Genomic DNA, 7,654 nt, shown 5'->3' on the forward strand with positions numbered 1-7,654 from the left:
ATCTATTTCTTTGCTTTTCAGGTCTACAATCTAAAAATTATACTTATAACACCCCTCAAACCTAGAACCAGTAAAAGAATGGGACTCTGGGAGTTTTTCCACAATTCAGACTGGCAGAGCAGTAATGCCTTAAGCTGCTGCATCAAGAGCAAGCAGGGCTCATCTGCAAAAAGCTTATTTACAGTGTTGCTGGCCCTGTGAGACAGTGCTTGCTTTGAACACCTCAGGTAGTCGTGACAGAGCAGTTGAATCACAGGCTGGAGGAAGGGAATCCACAGTGCTTTAGGCAAACTCTTTCTAATTGCAAAGACTCATTCATATTCATCCAGTGCAGGAGTTTGGATGCACAAAATGAGCCAATGAACAAGTTCTCTTCTGGCTACCCAAAATTATGTATATTGCTGAGTCAATCCTCCAGCTGGTGATTATAGTCTTCCTCACCACTTTCTGCCATATTGGAGCAATCCAGCAAGGAGCCAGGAGAGAAGACCTCTGGTTTGTGCAGAATTCAGCCCTGTCACCTCCTTGGTTTTGTGGGAAAGCAAACACTTTTGTGAGAATGACTTTCTGTGAAAGCAGCTGCCACCCTTCTGAAGGGTAGGGTAGCTCTCAAGACAACTCTCACAGAGTCACAGGAAATAGGACTTTGGAGAACATCCAGCCCATGCTCCTGCCCATCAAAGCCATAGAGAAAGCTGCTTGTCCAAACTCTGCCTGGCTGCCGTTCAGATCTGCAAAATGTCATGCTCCAGCAGGAAATTCTAATATAAGTATTTGCCTGGATTGAAGAGAGGCTTTGATGGAGTTTTTTCTGGACTGTCTTGTTTGATTAAAGCTGAACTTGCAGTGTAGTATCTGGAACACATAATGGAAACAGACCACAGAAAGGGAACTGTGCTATCTGGAACACAGAAAGGGGGCTGTGCCTTTTGCAGGAAAGAATTCTATAGGAAAGTCTTGATTTTATAAATTTCAGAAGAAAAAAAATCTCAACTTCTTGGAAAGATAATTTTTAACTTTAGAGTTGCAAGGTTTTGTTTACTATCTTGCACAAATCCTGAGTTCTTAGAAATTGTCATATGAAGGATATATATAGCTGCCTGTGAGTTGAGGAAGAACATCTAGTTTGGACACAATAAGCAGATTGCAGTTTTCTTTTTAAATTACAGAGGTAGAGCTTATTAATTTATACTGATCTGAATAAAAAAATTCGGTTTCCTTAGTTCAAGATCCTATTTTAGAACAAGCATGTTTTTTTAGTCCTCCTCCTGAAAACTGAAAGCATTCTAGGTTTTAATTTTCTGATTTTGTCCAAAAGGGATTTTATACCACAGTTCTTTCCTGTGGACAAAAGTACTAGAGAACAAAATGAGGAAAAAGGAAGCAACTGTCTTGCTTTTATTGAAATTATCTATTCTTCTCTTTGTAACTAACTCAAGTAACTGAGGAAGACAGACAGAAATATTGGCAAATGAAATAAAAAATATTGTCTTACTGGAAAAAAAAATGCCCCAAACTTTTTTTTTTTTTTTTTTTTTTTTTTTTTTGGTAATGAAAAGTATGTAACCCCCCTCCACAGAAACTTCTGGTCTGATAAACATGCCGCTTCTTTAAATGAAAATGCACATAATGTATATTTTCTGGAAGCCGAAGTACCAGTTAGGAACTGCAGGGCATATCCTGTTTATCCGTGGTTTCTTGTTAAAAACAACCCTAATTCTGCAGCCTCTGCTGCCATCGCGTGGCCGTGAACCATCTCTCAGTAATGCTAAAACTCACCCGTCCTCTTCACTTGTCGCACTCTATTTCCTCCGCTTTATTTACCAGGTTCATTACTCCGGCACAATCCAATTTTCTTCCTCAATTTTCAGAAATGTAATGAATAATTTGCATTGCTTTTTTTTCATAGTTTCTGCAGATTAAAATATTTTTAATGTCAGATAGTGAGCAAGTTGTCATGCACCAGAGCAAATTGCTTTGGTGGGTTTGGTTTCACTATGCTAGTGGCATCCTCTATGAAACTGTTAATTAGAACAGATGTATTAACCCACAATGTTTATGACACTGGAGTTTTTTTCTAAGGAGTTTTATATCCTTTTCTAGAAAAGAAAAACAGCTTAGCAGGGAACAGAATAAAAAGACATAGTTTCATTTTCCTGCTGTGAAACAGAAGCAGTCCTATGGAGATCTGTTAAAAAAGAATGGGGTTTTGGGGTGGTTTTTTTTGTTATTGTTGTTGTTTTGGGGGTTTTTTTGTATGTAGCTAAAAACTTCAACATGTTGAGAAAAGTATTTTAGGATAATAATAATAATGAGCATCCTGGAATCTTCTTTCTTGGTTAAGGTTTTAAGTTTTACTGTGCTGAACTCTTTTGAGTGGAGAGAAAACAAAAAACCTGTGAAGTTAATCCTGAAGTTGTACATATTCAAAAATAAAATAAAATAACTAAAAATTATGTAGCAGTCTAGGGAATACACACTACAATACCATGTACTGATGTTTGCACACCAATACAAATTCTTCTACTTTAGCAAGCCTTAGAGGATCCAAAAATGTATACTTACCTGATATTTCCAAGGGTTTAGCCAAATATTGTTGTTTAATTTATAGATGATTTTAAATTAGGTGATGCATTGCAAGGAGGGATTAATTTCTTCCTGGTATTACATTTCCTGATTGCAAAGATTGTAAAGAAAGTACTTACTTGAAATTCTAAGATGTAATCAGAACCAGCTAGGTCATATTTTTAGACTGATAGGAAAATAACCCGTCTTCACAAGTCATCAAGATATTTTAAGAATGTTCCTACTTTATGTGCATGATAATTTTTGTTGCAATCAATGGGGCCAATCATGTACATACAGCGTCCTGTGTCAAGTACAGGTTTGTCTTGTACTACAAAGGCATTCAATATGCACGAAGTAATGCCTGAAAGATGACTTCAGTACCAAAAAATACTTCTGTTTAATTTTAACAATCCTCCAAAATAGTAACAAACATTGAGCAACTCAAGCAGAATCTAAATTTTCTGTTTTGTCATAAGAAAATTGTTCCAGTCACAACATTATGTAATCCTAAATTCTAAGAAATAATATTTGCAGTACACTGTGACAGACTTGTTGAAATCTGTAGTTATCTAAAACATGGCTAGAAATTTTTTAAAACTTAAAAATTACATTTGTATACAATTCTTATAAGTAATCTTCACTCTTAACATGCTAAAGAAAATCTAAGAAATTGCCTAAAGGAAGAAGATTCATTGACCTTATTTCTGACTCCACTGAATTCAGCTGGTGCCATAGTGCTGATGTACATAGAAAAAGAGTTTACCAAATGTATACGGAAGTTATTTCATTTTGGAGGGAGCTGTTACATGATTATAAAGCATTCTAAGACATTTTGGTCTTTTGCGTGAAATACAACTATTTATCCTTTTGTGATAATCACTTCTTTGAAGCGATTATGAAGGAATGAAAACAGGTAAATAAAACTGAGAATGCTTTACTGCAATAAATCTTCCTTGAAGACATGAAGAAATTGAATGTGGATTCAAGATCCAGCTCTACTGTGCTGTTTCAAAAATTCTCTAAGTTCTGTAGCAGCTTCTGTTAATAAATGAAAAAAATTGATAAGATAAATGTCCTCAATATAATTGATCACTTTCCACGGTCCTCTATTAACCATGATTTTGTATTTAGCAGTTTGCCAGCTGTAGTCAAAGGCAGGGAGCTGATTTCATGCAAATCAGATCCTGCAAGTCATCCCAAGGGAGACAAATATTGAGCAGTCTTCCTGTTGCAGCAGCTGTTGAAGGGATCTTCAGTCACCCAAACAGAGAGTAAAACAATACCTGCTACGCCTGATGAATTGAAATAGATTTAATTGAAGGAAACATAGTTAAGGGAAGAAGATAAATTATCATAGAATCATAGAATGGTCTGGGTTGGAAGGGACAGTAAATATCATCGAGTTCCAACGCCCCTGCCATAGGCTGGGACACCATCCACTAGACAGGTTGCTCAAAGCCTCACCCACCCTGGCCTTGAATACCTCCAGAGACAGCACATCCACAACTCCTCTGAAATCTCTGAATCTACCCTCATCCAGTTTAAAGCCATTCCCCCTTGTCCTACCACTACAAGCCCTTGTAAAAAGTCTTTCTCCAGCTCTCTTGTAGCCCTCCATTAAGTACTCAAAGGCTGCTTTAGGTGTCCTGAGGGCCTTCTCTTCTGCAGGATGAACAACTCCTGTTCTCTCAGTCTGTCTTCAAAGGTCCTCCAGGCCTCTGATCATTTTTGTGGCCCTTCAACAGGTCCACATCTTTCCTGTGCTGAGAACTCCAGAGCTGGATGCAACACTCCAGATGGGTTCTCACAAGGAAATATTAGAGGGGGAGAATCACCTCCTTTCCCTGCTGGCTATGCTCCTTTTGACACTGTCCAGGATGCTGTTGGCCTTCTGGGCTGCAAGCAAAATTGCCAGGTCAAGATGAGTTTCTCGTCCACCAACATGTCCCAAATAAGTTCTTTTTGAATCCTTTGTTCCTTTCAATTTTACCACCATAAAGGGCTGAGAAATACTCCTTGATGGAGTGAAGAGAAGAACCATAGAAGAAAAATATATGCATAAAGATAATAGTAAGAGTAGCAAAGCTTAAGAAAGGGACAAGAGAAGCAGCCCTTCCTAATGCCACAATTATTGATTTTTTCATGAGCACTGAGAGTACAAACACAAACACAGCCTGGCTTTTTCCATCTGAAATTTGAAGAGCCTCCAACACAGAGCATTTTCACTGACTTCATTCATATTTTAAGGGAAGACAAATAAATAATATGCATGAGGAAGTCTTGAGAAATGCTGAATTGAATTTTTCAAATGCACTTTTTTTCTCCCATTCCCTTGCTGATAATAAATACCACCAACACTGGATGCTTTTTCTTTCATGGAAAACTTTTCAGATGTATTATGCATGGACTTCGCACTTTTTAAGTATCCCAAGATAGTATATGCTGACACAAAGATGTTTTTCCCATTTTGTTATATGAACACTAAAGTTAAACAAACATTAAAATAATATAATCAAACAGAACCTTGAATTTAGAGCTCTGAGGTTAAAAGTCACTTTGCCCCTCCTCAGAGGTACTGCACTGAAATCCATTCCAGAGAACTGCAGTGGGGCCAACTTGTAACTGTCAATTGGAATGTCAGTAAGAACATAATGATTCTGTCCCAAACCCCAGATGATCATAGAACCACCTCCCTAAACAAAAGATAACATTAACATAGTGCAGACTTCTAGTAATAAAGGCAAATCAGACTGTGACTCTTCAATTGCTTCTGTCAATTATTACCTATTGCTTAAGCAAGATAAATTGGGAGACAATATGAAAGAACAGTCCTGTGCCCTTTCATTTCTGCTTAATCTATAATCCATTAGTAGTGGGTTGAGGCAATCGTTTTACGAAGCACTTGGAGAGAAGAGAGCATATTGCAAACAGAAACACTCTCTGGGAATGTGGACTCTCCTTCTCTGAAAAAAAATGCGCTAAGTGTTCAAAACACCATAGTGACCACTTCGTTTTCTCACACATGCACAATACAGCCTTTTCTTTATCAGCTCTGCAAAATGCATCGTAGGCCAAAGGACAACCTTTTAAGGACTTAAAAAAACGCAACACCAGAACCGGAGGATCTGATGGGGATTGCTTGGAGCAGAAGGAAGTTATTAACATTATTGCTGTTGTCAATGTAGCAACATGTTTACACAGTAAAAAAACCCAAACCCCTCAGCCCTTCTCACTACATGTCATTTGTTTCAGTTTGCCAGCAGCGTGTCACATGTGCCTGACATTGTTGATATTCCCATGAGTAACCAACACAGGGTAGGTGGAAGTCCAGGACCAAATAGACGTTATCAAACTTTGTGTCTGGATGTTTTTTCAGGCATTCAATCTCTCTTGATTGCTGATTAAGTCATTCAACTACTGGATTTGTATGACTCAAAGGCCTTCTCTAACCATCAAAACCACACCTTCCACTTTTCAGTCAAATGAGTGGATATGCATTTAGAAGCCTTCTAGACCCAAGGACACAGGCTGTGTTCTCTTCTTTCTCAGACATTTGGGATTTTTCTTTTCTCTAGATTTTGGGTGATTCAAGGATCTTCAACTTAATGAGGATAGGACTCAGATATGGAACAGTTTGCTGCAAGCAACATGTAGCAGGTTCCTCTGCAACCTAAAATCTAGTTGTCAGTTCAGCCAAATTATTGTCTCTGAAGATTCCTAAGTTCACACTGCAAATGAAGCCTACACGTTCTCAAACTGAGCTATCTACTCCAGCTCTCCCACTGGAGTGTCCCTTCATGATAAATCCTTTTATCTGGGGTGTGCAGCATACAGTCCCAGCAAGTCAGGACCAAAACCTGGGTATGGTTGTTCTCCATGAGCAGAGGAAGTGCGGCATTGATGACAGCAGGATTCCACCCATTCAATTTCCTGTTTCTGTAACAGCTCTGGGGGAAAAAAAACAAAACCCAGACCATCCCTGCCTTCACTTATTAATTCCCATACTCATTTCAACTTTGGACAGTGACTGTATAGGAAGAATAGGTATTTTAAAATTTCTTCAGATCTCTGCAATACACTCTTACAACTTAATGAGGATAGGACTCAGATATGGAACAGTTTGCTGCAAGCAACATATGAATAGGTATTTTAAAATTTCTTCAGAATCTCTGCAATACATTCTTATTAGTCTTTCCATGGTGAACAAGAACATTTTGGACCGAGATGCTTTATGTCAAAGCAGAATCTCTCTGGTAAGCTCTGTTTTAATTGGAAGGAGCAAATGAAAAAGACCACATCTCCTTTTCTGCAGTTACATTTTTTCCTTCTTTTTTATTTTGTAAATTTAGAAATTTGGATATAGCAAGAAAACACAGATAAGGTAAGAAGTGAAGAGTCTCACTGAGCAACATCTGTCTTCTCTCAGCAGTTCATGGAGCTGGGCCATAAAATAAGGAGAGGAAAAGTACTTCTGTGTACTGTGCATGGATGCATCCTCTCAAATAGCAGATGCTCAGCTCCAGGATCTTCGTGTTATCAGCTGTGCTCCTAGGATTTTGCCAAGGAAAAGACGCAGATACTGTGCGTCTTTTTATGAAGCTGAAGGGGGGAGCATCTGAGTTAGCAAACACGAGGGCCTCCAAGCAACAATCCATACAGCTGAAAAGGGAGCTGGCTGATATCCTCTTGGGAATTGGAGATAGCTCTACTCCTCTCTGGTCTTCACTAATGCCTTGTAACAGCAGTGATAAGTGGAAGAGCGGTAGCACACTTCTGTCTCACGTAAAATATTTAGAGATTGCTGATTAACCACTGCTGCATTGGGAAGCCCGTGTTCCCCCTTCCCTGCCCGGCAGTGACTGAGTTTCCACACGCCTGCATCAGCTGCTCCTTACGGTTTTGGACCGGTCCCTTTCCTATCTCAACCCCACACGCCCTCTCTGCCCTCCCGGCAAAGCGACGGGGCAAGGTGACACCGAAGGAGCACCGAGATGTCACCTGCCCTGGGGCGGCCCATGCCGGCAGCACTGCCGCGGAGCAGCCGGCCTCAGGACCGCGTCCCCCGCGGGGCAGCCTGCGACCCAGC

Source organism: Passer montanus, unplaced genomic scaffold (genome assembly GCF_014805655.1).
Source record: "Passer montanus isolate IOZ18808 unplaced genomic scaffold, ASM1480565v1 scaffold70, whole genome shotgun sequence".
NCBI lineage: Eukaryota > Metazoa > Chordata > Aves > Passeriformes > Passeridae > Passer > Passer montanus.